This window comes from Nyctibius grandis, chromosome 6 (assembly GCF_013368605.1).
Source record: "Nyctibius grandis isolate bNycGra1 chromosome 6, bNycGra1.pri, whole genome shotgun sequence".
NCBI lineage: Eukaryota > Metazoa > Chordata > Aves > Nyctibiiformes > Nyctibiidae > Nyctibius > Nyctibius grandis.
In genome coordinates this window covers 67,927,131-67,942,263 of record NC_090663.1, presented here as the reverse complement: position 1 = coordinate 67,942,263, position 15,133 = coordinate 67,927,131, and the positions used below count along the sequence as shown (strand labels likewise).

The window sequence follows — 15,133 nt, the reverse complement described above, 5'->3', positions numbered from 1 at the left end:
CCTTATCAATCCACTTTCAAAAAGCAATGGGAAAACACCCACATGTGCTGCTCACTGAGGAATTAATGTAAAAGGTTTCAAAGTGGTTGTCTGATGTGAACAATGTTGTGACAGACTAGATAACCCACATTGCTGCTGCTTCTTGCAGTATAATGCCCTGTTATTTCCCGATTCCTAAAAATGCTGTACATTTTTATAATTTATTACTATTGTCTCTTGAAAATAGTACTTCAGCTTTCCACCTTCAACTACATATAAAAGCAGAGTATGCCATAGTGCATTTGAAATACTTCAAACCAAGCTACAAATAAATCCAAATTGTATCTTCTTTAAGCATAAATGCATGAAATGCATAAAATGCATAAAATGCATAAAAGAAGAGACAACTGGTAGCGCCTTCAAAGTTAACTGCTTGAGCAAAAGGATTGACAAACTTATGCTACATCAGATTTCTAGTTGCTCAGAGAAACAGAGAACATTTGCTTGAGGTCCTGGGGAAATTGTAACCTTGGACAGATACATTAAGGTACAAAACCCGCAGAAATGCCAGCTGGAACCATATCTAATGAACGCTAGCAGCACCAATACCACCATGTACCAAGGGTGCAGGTGGGCAATAGCTTGGCAGTGCTTCAGGTTTTCCTGCTTCTTTAGTACCAGTCAAAGCGCATGCTGATTTTGTGACCTTTTCACAGAACAGGCTCATTGAATTGCATCTCTTCATGCCACCTGGCACAAGCCAGGCATAACAAGTATGCTATATGCCCAGAATAATTTTAAGTTTTCAAACTTAATGCCAATAAATGTCAGCACTGCTTCCAAGCCTTTTCCATAGCCTTCACAAACAGTCCAAATACAGGGGAGATGATCAAGTCTCAGAGCACTGGCATTTTCCAGCTGTTAGGCAGCCCTAGGTTGCTAGTATTTGGCCACCCTGAATAGCAAAGGAGCAAGTGGTCAAAAAACTGGAAAAAACCCAAAGAAATTAATGACAAATGACAATTAAACTAGTCTGTAATTTGAAAATACATGAAAGAACCTTCCCATTTAACTTCAGTAGCATCTCAGCACAGGCACCAAGAATCACTTTTTGCTGTTCAAATCATGGCATGAAGCTCTAGCATCATGACAAGAGTTCGAGACTCCTTAGTATCACGGCCCTGGGCTGTGCACGTGAAGTATTAAAAATAACAGAAATAACTGCACTTTATTGAATGGCATGGAAGCAAAGTGCTGGAAAAAATTGAGACATCTCAAAATTGGAGGCACTGAAGGTTATAGACAACTCTTCAGCGAACCTCCTCCGCCAGAGACTGAGGCTGCATGATGTGTCCTGTCAGGCAAAACACAGAATCACTGTCCCTTGCCAGTATCTCAAAGAGGTCCCGTACGCAAAACTAACATTTTCATGCACATCCAGAGCAACCCACCCACCTGCCCAGGCCCGCTACTGACTTGTGCTGCTCTCCACCGGATAGCAGGGATTGCAACAGCCAAGCAGCAAAACATCAACAGCATGCTGGCTAGTACTAGCTGGGGTGTACAGCTTCCTTGGGCAGCTGCAGACCCAAGGGTGCGCTGCTCTTTGATGTCCCTTGCAAAACAAAGTTTATCCATTCTCTGACCATGTGTAAATCAGCATTTCCCCATCGAAATTTTTCATAAACAACAGATGGACACTATTTTTCTTAACTGTTCAGGAAACTGTCTGGGAAATGCAGACCAACAGTACCTCTTGGGCTTCAGTGGGCAAAGTAACAGAAGACAGATAGAGGAACAGTTTCAAATTCTTGTCCTTCTCCACTGAGAGCACTAGCAGAACAAGGGTATCAGGCATTATGAAAATATTTTTTAAAAAGCTCTGTCAGTCTTTCAAAGAAATGCAGTACATCCTTCTTTTTCTGATTATGACTTGACTTTAAAACATATACATTACTGAAGTATTTAGTGTTTACTCTCAATCTCAGCATTTTCACTAAAAACCTTATTAGAAGGAATCCATAAATGTCAGTGAGGGATTCAGAAATATAGAGTGAACTGGACTGATTAGCTATAGTAAGTGGCAAACTGTGATATTTTAATACGCTTTTGCATTCCAGTGCATGCATATTTTGATGTTTTTAGAAACACATGTGAACTACTTCTGTTCTCATACGCTACAGGAAATATGAACTGTGAACACAAATCAGAAGACATAATACTATCAACACAGATGGGCAATTTTATCTCTTCACCTCCTCTAAGTTCAAGCACACAAGTTATTAACTGCCAGTCTCTTCAGATGTTAAATGCACAGTTGATGCTCTGGATGCTTTTTAATAGCCTAAAAGAGCAACCATTTCTCTAAACAGGAACTAAAGAGTATTCTGGCTTGACATATATTTCCCAGGCTTCCTGGCTTCACTGTTTTCTTGAGCAGAACAAGTTCAACTAATCGAAATAGCAGACCCACTGCAATACTGTTTCCCCATTACTGAGAATTTTTAAGTAATTTGTTTCACTCACTGATGTTTCAAGAATAAAAGAAAAACTGTATTTTTAACATATGTTTATTACATTTTTAGAAGGAGAAAGCAAATCGTTTTGCGCAGGCAGTTTTATAGATAATTCAATCTCCCATCTTGGCTTGCTCTATGTTGACTGAGTTCTCCAGCAAGCTATGAATTACATTACCTCCCAGGTTTTAGGTCCCAGGGTTCCAATTACAAGAGTGGGCTTTTTCTGGCCTTCACAATTTCCTAGTTTCTTCTGGGAAGAAGAGCCCATTCCATGCTGACCCTCCTCAAACAGATTTTTCCACCAGATTTATTAACTCTATTCTAGTTGTCTTTCAGTCTCCATCTAGTGCCTGGAGTGTGTGTCTGCTCAGGCACATGTATTTAGGGGTTTCTGCAGGAGTAACCAGCACACAACCTGGTCTAAAGAGCACGCACGCTTTGAACGTATCAAAGACTTAAGTGCACAAGCACCACATCCATGTATCCTGTAACACAGACCCATAAACACCTAAGCATAAAGGTCATTACCCTGAAATACTCCCAAGAACACACCTTGCCCTGGGACACACTGTTGGGACATCTATTTCAGCCTCCTGTGCTGTACACAGTCTAACAATATCTAAAGCTGTCTTATCAGTTTAAAATGGCATTAAGGGACAAGGGTATATGCTTACCATATCTTTCGTGATTCAGATTATACAAAAGTAGACAACACTTCTTCAGACTTCAACTCATTTAACGCAGAATTTTGAAAAAGAACAGTGGTGGATGAAGAGAGGGATCTGGGACTATTCTTGTTCCCAAGATCCCTGCTCCCATCCCCAAACTAGATAATCAGTCAAGCTCGCTCCTTTCTTCCCATCTAGCTCTGACTCTAGCCGGTCTGAAGCTCCCCAGGAATATAATTATTTTAACATCTAGAATTTAGCTGGATGCATAAAAAAATATATATAGTGTCTGCCACACAGAATTGCCATTTAAAGAAGCAGCATAACAGGTTATCACGAAGAATTGCTTTGAGAAAGGCCAGGGACGCCAGGGTTGGATTCATGAGTGCGTAGTTTCCCAGTGCAACCATGCACACAGTTTTGGAGGGTTCCCATGTTTTATACGTAAAGCCATTCGTTTTCCTCAACAAGCAATAATCTCTTTCTCACTCTCTGCATGCTGGCACCTACCCAAAGACAAAAGTGAGCATATTCAAGTTATTTTCCAGGAGAAGCGTGATTTATAATGCTTCCCTCCTAAGGCTTAGTAACCAAATCCTGCCCAACTACCAGTCATGCACATTAGGCTCAATCGTACCCTTTGCAGGGCAAGGCCCACCTAGGGTGGAAATGAAAGGTCACGTTGCACCCATGAAAGGTCACGTTGCACCCAGAGTCCAAACCTTCTTGTTCTCTGCAGAAACCTGCTACATTTCATAACTCCAGCCTTAAAATTGCCTGCCCAGACAATTTTGGGCCCAGTACGGGACTTCTTCAAACCACTGCTCGATCATGCACTCAGCTATTTACAACAGTGCCTTAAAGTCAGCACAGGGAAGGGGAAGAGGCAGTGAATAAGTGTCTCTGAAGGGTATTTCTCTCTCTTTTAATAAATCTTTAATAAATCTTCAATAAATCTTTTTAGCCCTTTTATAATAAAACTCTTAATAAGTCTGGAAGTACAGGGCTCAGCAGACCGGAAAATCCCAGCTTATATCGTTATTTCCTCTCTTCCACATCTTATGGCAAATCCTTTATTGTTCAGGGTACCTAATGCCCTAACTGGTGCTAGGGCTTCACTATGCATGGCACCACACATATACACAAATCTTAAGGACTTCCATCTAGTGCTCACATCCTAGTATCTTAGGGCATAGTTTATGCTTAACATGCAGCTATGCTGAAGGAAAACATTGTGTCAGAAAGGAAGAGCTTGTTGCATGCATGCTGGGAGTGGGGGAAATACTTATGGATCAGACCTTTTAATTCCAGGCTTACAACAGGCTTAGCTGGCCACTGCATACACCACTGCTGTAAGACAGCTAATAGGTATGACTCACAGTCAGAAAAAAGTGTTTTTATTTACCAATTTATCCCTGCCTCAGTCTGGTAACACCCAATGACCTTCATGTTTAATAGAACTGAGTTTTTAAGCACCAACGGAGAAGGCACAGCTCTCTTCTCCAAAGGTGGGCACAGAGCAACCTGCCTGCCAAGGCTACACTGGGAACTCACAATTACACGTCCTGGGTCCGCCTGTTCCTTCATGTGTGACAAATATCACATGGCTCTAACAGGTATTTCAGTGTTTTTGATAACAAAATTCATACCATGCATAATACTCTATGAAATAACCTCTAAAATTCTATACAAATTCACATACAAACCTTACTGGCCACAAAGGAACAATTCCAGACTGTTACAGAAAGGCAGCTGCGAGGTGTGTGCCTTACTTGCTTTGTAACACGAATTCGAATCGTTCATTGAATAGAATTAACAAACGTGGTATGATAAAATCCCTCACAATGTTTAGTTCTTAAAGGAAAAAATATATTTATAAATTATAAAAACTCATTCACATTTATTGTCTTAATAATGCAGCATAAACTGGGATTATCTATCCTGTATAGAAGATTTTTACTACTATGCTTTTACTTTATCAATGGAAAATTGAAGGACTAAGCCACAGGATGCTTGTTTTGCTTGTGTGCCTGCAACACGAGTCAAGCAAACTTCCAAGTTTCTGACTGTATCATAAAACTACTATCTGTAGGTATATCAAAGAGATATCACAGTTATGAGTGCAAATATCCCATGAATGCAACTTGGCTGACAGTCATCAGACAATAAAACTTATAAGGAATTAACTTCCCAGCTAGTGATACTAGTTGTATTTCTCCTTTATTTACTTTCTGAGTTAATGTAAAACCTTCAAACTGCCTCAAAAAATTTCATCTTTGGGGAAATGCAAGTGTCCATCTGACACCACAGTTTGCAGATATGGACTTTCTCTCCCAGAAATTAAGGTATCTTTTCATAAACCTAAACTTCCTTAGGAAGACCTCCTGTACTAGAGCATTACTACTTCCTTTTGTCGAGAAACATTTGTCTTAGGAGGGATCAAGTTAACATTTCTGTGGCACTGACAACAAAAACATTCTCCCATGCTAGATCTTTAGGCTACATTCTTACTCCCAGAAATAAAATACCATTTCCTATCTTGTCTCCTAAGGAGGAATAACAAACAGACACAGTTGAAAGCATCTAAAAAATCAGATAATGACTCTAACAATAATTATCTATGAAGAATGTATTGGAGTTGGAGGTTTTTCAGCTGCTGTCATATGTTTTTGTAGGTCTGAATAACTGGGCTAATAATTCTTTAGAAGGTCAAGCCATTGCCTACAGTGCAGTAAGTGAATAACCATGCAGGTCAGATGCAGACTGGAGATCCACTCTTTGACACAGCTTGTCAGAAGGTGCTTTGCATTTGAATTCACTGTTGGTGGCCACAACAAAAATACACTAGCTTGGACTTTGTTTGTGTGTCGTTCCTGAAACAAACAGCACTACTTAAATTTGGCTAATTCAGCAAAGCAACCATTGGGTTTCTTTCTGCCTACCTTCTTCCACCAGATTTTAAGACCACAACAGTTCCACAATGTGAAACAACCAGCAGACAGCTTGAAGCACCATTTCTGGGAGCTTGTCCCACAACTCAGAGCTACACTAGGAACCACTGAATGCAGTCACGGTGCACAGGTACTCCAGTGTGTTTTGGTTATGCTTTCTGCTTTTCAGTACCAAAGTTGAGCAGAATTACATCCAGCTTCATGCTACAAAACATACCAGAAAACACACATGAAACAGAAGCAGCACTGTCCCTCTGTTTAGAAAAACTAGGGGCATCCTAACAACTGGAACTAAAACTAGGACAATTTTTATGCTCTGATTTTAGAATTCCCTTTTAATCCACAATTTTCTTCTTTCATTTTAGAGGCTTAAAATTAATAAACGATGCTCTCATGGCTCCCAGGCATGTTCTAACCTCCGAGGTAAAGGCATTGCACTCAAACCATGACCATTGTAAGCCATGAATTCACCACAACCACCACACACTTTACACCACCATCAAGAAAGCAATGGCATGGTCCAAGCACTTGGAAGAGTATCACCACATGGAGAAGGAGGAGAAAAAAAAAGGATACAACAAACACAGAGAGGGAAGAGCCTTAGTGGTAGCAACTTGCAAGTGAAAATAGAATTTTTCTTACATTTATCTGGCCAACACTACTTCACTCCAGCAAACATCCACTCCTGAAGGAGAAACATGGTTGGCTTTTGCTTCCTATGAGCCTGTCGATCTGAAATGGGACATGTGCTCCCGATACAACCGCAGGAGGGCCACTCAGTGTCAGAATGCAGCAGTGTTTGGCCAACACAAGTCAGCTAAGGGGAGCTGGACATCCTCCAGGCCTCCTTGCCTGCTCATGATGGAGAACTATAGTTGTAAGCTGTGTCAACAGCAAATGTCAACACCTTGGCGCCCTACAGTAACTTTGCTTTTTACTTCCAGTTAATACCACAGCACTGAAACACTGAGTGACTCAAACCATGGCTTTATCTGGTTAATGGTATCAGCAGGGGTTATCTCACTACAAGGTAAAAAAGTGTAAACCAACTGGCTATCAATACTGCCTCCAGTAGTGCTCCACCAAATGTGTAAACTGTCCTTTGTGGGCGCCTGCCCCTTTCACTGCTCGGCATGTAGAGGTGCTTCAGCAGGGAAAGCCTGAAAGCGCGAGTAGATCCACAAGGGTTGCACAAGTAGGGAGCTGCTTGACAGTAAGTTTCAGCGACAGCACAAAGGCAATTTAAATTAGATTCACTGCGATCGCACACACTGCAGAAGAGCTGAGCACCCCATGGCCACCAGTGGTGATGGTTCAGCTGCATTGATGTTCCCAGCAAAAAATTAAGAGCGAGGGGAAGAAGGTCCAAGACAAGCAGCTGGCCCACAGCCACCATCCCAGGCAGCAGGGGTCACCAACAGAGGGGAGCCAAAAGGCAGTGCCATGAGGGACAGTGTCCTCAGCTCCTGATGGATCTCAGTGAGAGCAAGGCCTCTCTGCTTGTGGGACTGGAGACAGAACAACCAGTTTATTGACCTGCATGTTTTGTTCATTTAGTATCACAGAATCACAGAATGTTAGGGATTGGAAGGGACCTCGAAAGATCATCTAGTCCAATCCCCCTGCCGGAGCAGGATTACCTAGATCATGTCACACAGGAACACATCCGGGCGGGTTTTGAATGTCTCCAGAGAAGGAGACTCCACAACCTCTCTGGGCAGCCTGTTCCAGTGTTCAGTTACCCTCATCGTAAAGAAGTTTTTCCTCATATTTATGTGGAACCTCCTACGTTCCAGCTTGCACCCGTTGCCCCTTGTCCTGTCAAGGGATGTCACTGAGAAGAGCCTGGCTCCATCCTCATGACACTTGCTCTTTACATATTTATAAACATTAATGAGGTCACCCCTCAGTCTCCTCTTCTCTAAGCTAGAGAGACCCAGCTCCCTCAGCCTCTCCTCATAAGGGAGATGTTCCACTCCCTTAATCATCTTCATGGCTCTGCACTGGACTCTCTCTAGCAGTTCCCTGTCCTTCTTGAACTGAGAGGCCCAGAACTGGACACAATATTCCTGATGGGGCCTCACCAGGGCAGAGTACAGGGGGAGGAGAACCTCTCTTGACCTACTAACCACACCCCTTCTAATACACCCCAGGATGCCATTAGCCTTCTTGGCCACAAGGGCAGATTGCTGGCTCATGGTCATCCTGCTGTCCACTAGGACCCCCATGTCTCTTTCCCCGATGCTGCTCTCCAACAGGTCTGTCCCCAACTTATACTGGTACATGGGGTTGTTCTTGCTCAGATGCAAGATATCTAATAGCAATCATTTAAAGGCCAAAATGTGTGCTTCCAGGATCCATATTTCACCAAGTGAGCATCGGCTCCAACATTCACGAGTGCCAAGAACAGAAGCATATGCATCTGCTAAAGTTTTCTTTACCATTTTTCTCTCAAACCTTGAGCAATCTTGTTTCCCAGGCAGTGCAGTTCAGGAGGAGGGAAGATCTTGAAGCCTTCCCTTAAATTGCTAGCCCTTATTGACCAAGACGCTTCCCCAGTTGAAACAGTGTCCTCTTCACTTGGTCCCTCTAGAAAGCAGCTTCTGAAGATAACCAAGATCTAAAGAGTACTGTAAAAACTCAGAGTGGCATCATGTAATTTATTGCCTGTGCTTCTCAGAAGCTATGAATACTCCCAAATTTTCTTCCCTCTGATTCCCAAAACAAATCCACTGAAAAGTATCCAGAATTTCTGAGACATCAGACTGATGTTAGCTGCCTGCTATTCTTGGAAACACCCTTGCCTACAGTCTCCCAATTACTCCATCAGTAATGAAGTGAATCTAATCACTCTGCCACGAATCGTTGAGCTGATAGGCTATACTAGCTAGGAAGTACTGGGAGCAGCTGTTTATTTTAGTGCTATTTGAAAACATTAAGTAGCTACACCACTAAATCATCTGGGGAAAAAAAGAAAAGAAAAAAGAGTCAGCTCAGACTGGGAAGTGTTTGTACATGAATGCCCTTTTCCTTTTTCTTCTGCTTCCTGCCATTAAAGGAACATAAAGTTCATCTTTGGCTGAGCCTCACGGGACATACTGATATGATTTCATAATGTGCAGAACACTGTCAAGCATGATGGCTGGTTAGATACAGGACAGGACAAGAACATCTGTATTTCCATATTAACCCTCCTGAAAAATTTCAGCAGCAGCAAGGGAAAACCTGCAATCCCCCTCCCCCCACCACCCAAACCCCGAAAAACAAATACTCCCAAAGCCAGAATATGTTGTCAAATCTTGGGTACAAGCGAAAAAGGTAAAGAATAGCTACAAGCTATCTTTGAAGTGGCATTTCTATAACTGATGCTTTATAAAGATGAAACTACACTTGCTTCCTCATTTTAAAATATGATGCTCTTCTAGCCAATAATAAGCATGTAAAAAATTCATCTTTTCGGGAAAAAAAATTCCTTTGCATGGAATAAAAATCTTACATTACGTACAACACTGAATTGTTAGGTACGTATACATTACAGGCAAAAGAGCTTCTGAGGAGGGTGCCTGGGTGTAAGATGGGGGCAGGAGTGGAAGAGTTCTAATGTTGCACCATTTGTTTTAAGTTTCTGAAAACCATCATTACGCAGATGGATTTTATCAATACTAGGCATAAATTCTGACCTCACAAAGGACAAAGTTGTTTGTTTCTTTAAACATATTCTCATATATAAAAATAAACAATACCAAGTATACATACATACTTGTATTTATACACACACATCCCTCTGCTGAGTATAAACATACCCTGTAGATGCTTTCAGTATTAAAATCATGTTGCTATCACAGAAATAGGACCTGATCTTTGCAAACCTTGTTCTAAGTCAATTTAAGAGAATCATTTTCTAGCCAGCAAAAGTGAAATTTTAAGTATTGTTCTTATTTATTTAAAGGTCAATGCATTTCAGAGGTAACTCAACAGTCCTCTTTTTTTACCGTCATAAATTACAGGCAAGGAACAGCTTAGAGTGGGCATAGCTGTGTGAGTTCCTTCTTATTCTTTTCATGCAGTTCTATAATACAATAAGATCCACAAAGAACAACAGACTAACTTTCAATGATATTGCCCGATCTTCCACTTGAGAACATACTCTCAGAGCTGCACTGTATCTTATTACATATAAGGCTTTTGGATGTGATCTGGAACAGACTTTCTGACCACATGCAGTTATTCAAGTCCTTGCAATGACTTTACCCTGTCTCTGAACATTCACATGGGGGAATGGGGGATAGAGGATGTTTAAACCTAGCTATTACAACTAAATTAAAATTTGATACTTACCAGTTTTCAACCTAAAATCCTCTTTTCCATTTCAATGTATTACGGTATTTTCCATAATATCCTGTCACAATTGGGCTGCAATCTTGTTTATATTGAAGTTGCTGGGAATTTTGCCACTGGGATCAGGAGTCAGATGTAATGCTGCAAAATTCTAAGTGGTAGTTTGCCAGACAGAGGTCACTAAATGTTTCCGACAGATCCAAAAAAGAGAGAAAATACATTATAAGATTTTTAAAGTATGTGGGAGCTTGCTTCTTGCAAATCATTATTGGAATCAGTCCCAAGGAGGATCAACATGCAAGCATTTGACTAAGTTACGTCCCCTCTGCATTAATGAAACCATATGTTTTAGTTATAACATTGCCTCTTAGGTAAATATTAAAACGCTGCCAGCTAAAAATAAGCACATGCGGGCCATATACTCTCTCACAAGGTGCTAAAGCACTAAACCACTTTGTGACAGGACTCTGATTTGCTACAAATTTCTGTTCCTTTCTGGGGCAAATTTGTTTCAATAATAATATGCAGAAGCTTTCCAGTACTGATAAAAATGCAGATTCATCTCTACTGAGAAGTCAGTTTTGCCAGACCTTTTGATGTATTTGAAAGATGAGGTGTAGCAGCACACACTAACACAGCTGCAGCTTCTCAGATCATAAATACGGACTTTCCAAAACAAGTCCTTATAAATCTGTCCACTTATTATGGAACTACGTGTAAAGAGAAGTGGTTCACAGACCAGAAAGGTGTCACAGCACGGTCCTAACGTTCATTCAAGTTATATTCCTATCCCTCTGCAGCCTGAAGCTGGAGGCAACCAGGAAATTTCAAGTCAAGCTCACCTTTTACTCTGAGTGAATACATTTCTTCGTCCCAGGCAGTACAGTGCACACTTTTTTTTAAAAAAAAAAAAAACACATAGTATTATTTACATTGCAAATACATCAGCGAATGAGAAGATGTCTCCAGCTGACACTGGGGCAGGACCTGGCACTGCAGGCTGCAATCTGATCCCAGCACCCAGTGTCCCCAGAGAATTGGCATTCTCCCTCCAGCTCTACCATCCACTCTGCTTGGTTTTAATTAATCTTTAGCAATGTGTTTGAAGTAGATGTCAATCCCATCTACCCTGCTGAACACAGGATCGAGTACTGCCCATCAGAGTGCACAGGGGAAGTGACACCCCAAGCTTCTCCTGACAAGCCTGTGTCTGCACCCGTGGAGCTGCATGCTCTCCTCTCTCCCCTGATGCTGTTTATCTGGAGGGAAATTCTCCCACTCCAAGTTTGCATTTCTGATTTGGATTCTCTGTTAGGAATTGAACTTGTCTGTGCAACAGGGTCAGTGAGAGACAGGCCCAACTAGAGCATTCTCCAGTTTTCCTGCAACAGCGTTATTAACCAGAACATTAAAACAAGAAAGTAATGAAACGAAAAACTATGTGTAGTCCCCTGTAAAACATTTGCAAAAGATGATTAAATTAACCTCAGTTTAAGAATTACAGTTCTTCTCCTTACATCACATAGGTGAAATAGTAGTTAGCATAGTATCTGGAACGTTTTATCCTAACCACTGAATATTTAAACATTTAATAGCGGAATGGGAAAAGAACAAAAATCAAACTAACTTCCTAGGTGCCCAGAGGCCATCTGGGGCCAGACTTCCAAGTATTCCCAGAATTACACAGACATTAAGGTCAAGTGTCACAACAAACACTTAACATTCAGCAATCTTCAGCAACTGTGTGGGCGCACTTCCCTTCGAAAAGAAGAGTGAATCATCCCTCTTCAACATCAGCTAGTTTTAAAATATATCAATACAAGGTGGAACATTTCATTCTTATTTATTTTTTAAAATGGAATACACAGGTATTCAAGAAAGGCTTTTCTGAAATAGCTGCAGGTGTTAAAACACATCCTAGGTAAAGAATCTGTATTCCCATAGTACAATCAGTCACAGGCTGTAACCACAGTGTGCAGCATCTCTCTTGTGTATGCACACTTCTGTGAAAAATAGTCTTCTTCCCAGCACTAACAGACAGATTATGGCAATGAGTTACAAGCAGTGTTTCAGGATTCAGAATGGGTATTTCTAATCCAGTCAAAAATACCATTTCAAATTTACCCTTTTAAAAGCCTGCAGATGATTGCTGTGATCCTCGCAGACACTGCTGCATCTTGGCTTGCTAGCCCGCACCATGCCAGGACTCAGTGAAGTGAGCAGGCCACTGCCAGCTCCAGAATTAAGAAGTGTCAGTGCTGAGCAGAAGACCAGAAGTCTAGAGCATTTGGCATCTGTCAGAGACCTTGCTTCTGGAGATACTTAGCAGAATGGCTGCTCTGACATGGCTGGGAGCTGAGAATCCAGATCTCCAGGATCTCCTAGAGAGACCTAGATGTAGAAAGTCCTACAAGACACAGATGTAGAAAGTAATGGAAAAGACTGTTTTGGCATAGCAACTTGTACGCTGTGAGCCAGTGTTAGTTTCATTCCCACTGCTTGCCATTTGCCTAAACTCTATGGCAATTATGAAGCAGTATTTATGTTACAGTTTGGAAGTCTCCATGCTCTTCTGCACTCATCCTCAAAGCAGAGGAAGACATGGGAGAGCTGCACGGTGAGGCTGAGAGCAATTTCAGAAGACAATCTGTTGAGCAGCAATACAAGCAGGACAACCCCCTTTAAGAAAATATTGCTTGTCAGGACATGTCACAGATGGAAAGAAAAATCTGAAGTGTACTGTACTTCTGGTGAATTTTTCTAACACCATAGCTTTAAAGCTAATTTTCAAATCTCTGAAAGCTCTCAAGGACAGAGAGGACTGTTCCCTAGAGAGGAGATATAGCCTGAAACAACAGTTACTTTCCAAGGGGATGCAAAGGGTGATCGCAATTTATGTAAACACAACATGAAGACCATGCATAATTTTCCATTTGACTACAGTTCACATTGCAACAGGGTAGTTCAACCTATAAATACATGTGCACAAATATAGAAAAATAATTTGAATGAATTTAGCGATTTTATGGCATTCATATGTATGATTTTCAAGAATCTACTTTAATACCATATGATTCTATAATTTTTTCTTAGTATGTTTTTTAATTCTTGTACTTATATTCCATTAACTGCTTCCATCTACTATATGGCTGAACTCCTGGCGCCTTCCAGAGAGGTGGGCTTTTTCCGATTACCTTGATTTTTTTCTTGTACATAGCGATTAATTGGTCTTTATATCTATTGTCTGCCAACACTTATTGAAAATTCAGTCTAGCAGCCAGAACTGAGCTTTTTTTAAACTCTAGTTGTTTATCACACAAAATGGTTACAGCATCTCCTACACTACCTCAAATGCTCTCCCATTTTCGAGTAGCCCTGGACAACAAGATGCCTACGGTGTCATTAGCATGGTATCACTAAATTATTCTTTTTAGTTACAAGATGATAGCATAGAGAGTGTTTTGGAGTACAATTGCCTACTAGGAAAACAACTGGAAAGCATTTTATATAAATCAAGTGAGGAGAAAGTGAGCAGCCCACTGACACTTAAACTTACATTCATATATGAAAACTTTTTGCTTGCACAAATCAGTGGCTTTATTAATTTCAAAAGAATTTGCAATTTAAATGCAAATTGAAGAAACTGTTTACATATTTACTTTCTCTTCTTGCAATATATATATTAATTGAAGACAGATTTATATGCCTGTCAAGAGGAGGGCAAAACTATCTGTCCTCAAGTATACATTCACCTGCTGCCTGTCATAACTTGTCAGCTTTGAGATTATACTAGTGGGAAATTCTACTAAGCATTCATTGTCTTTACTTTCTTGCCAGTTTTGCTTCCAGGACCTGATACAACATCTAAGGATGCCCATGAAAAACCCCCCATATGTTCAGGCTACTTCATACTCAGTGGAGACTTTTTAATGGGATGATTCACCTTGGTAGGTAAACTGCTGGAAGAGCCGAGACATGCTAAGTTTTACACAGCTGATAATACATGGGTTCAATGCCTCCTTTCTTTCCAGCGCACAGCATCACAGTTTTATTTTGGCTACCAAAAGACATGTTTCTCTGCCGCTGTCAGCTGGGCATTACTCACAACTCAGACTACAGAACAATAAAGTCAACATCAAAATCATAGTCAGCATCCTGCATTGGTTCTGCAAGCTTCATCACTTGATCATTTCAACTTACTAAATTTAACACATCTCTGGAGTTTCCCTGCTGGCTTTCTGGAAAGATTATCATCGCTCATTTTTAATTTCCGGACATAAAATAGTCACGCAGGAAAAAAATGACAATAATAAAGTCAAGAATAGGGCTCTGCTGCGGAACATGCAGTGAGGAGTTGCCGGATAGACTAAAACTGAATTCCGCATCTTGAAAGTCAAGGCTTGGCTCAATTCTTCCAAGTCTTCACACACACAATTATGGGCCTTTGCGTAATTTGTTAGGAAGTTAACTACATGGCTGGGATAAGTTTAAATTGAATTACACTGAGGCCAAACTTTCTCCTCACTTACAATGAAGAAAATACAGGATGACTTCAATTCGTTTAGACCCTGTAAATAGTCTAAACACAAAACTTTCAACTTTGAAGAAGAGCATCTGTATCAGAATGAGGCAGATGATTAAGTCGAGTAGGAAAAATATGCACTATAACTACATACAC

General features: G+C 40.9%; 1 protein-coding gene across 2 annotated transcripts in view; it reads right to left on the bottom strand.

Moving 5' to 3' along the window:
* The window catches only part of ARHGAP24 (Rho GTPase activating protein 24), a 230,174-nt gene that overhangs the window by 112,908 nt on the left and 102,133 nt on the right, over positions 1-15,133 (bottom strand). Inside the window, exons 1-2 of one of the 2 annotated variants that reach the window (XM_068403602.1) lie at positions 11,298-11,339; positions 10,456-10,635 (exon numbers count right to left, since the gene is read on the bottom strand). The exons of the other annotated variant lie outside the window; for it this stretch is intronic. The gene's annotated coding sequence lies outside the window, so the exon portion shown is untranslated. Of the gene's footprint in view, positions 1-10,455; positions 10,636-11,297; positions 11,340-15,133 lie in introns of those variants that run through there. 2 annotated transcript variants of the gene reach the window in all.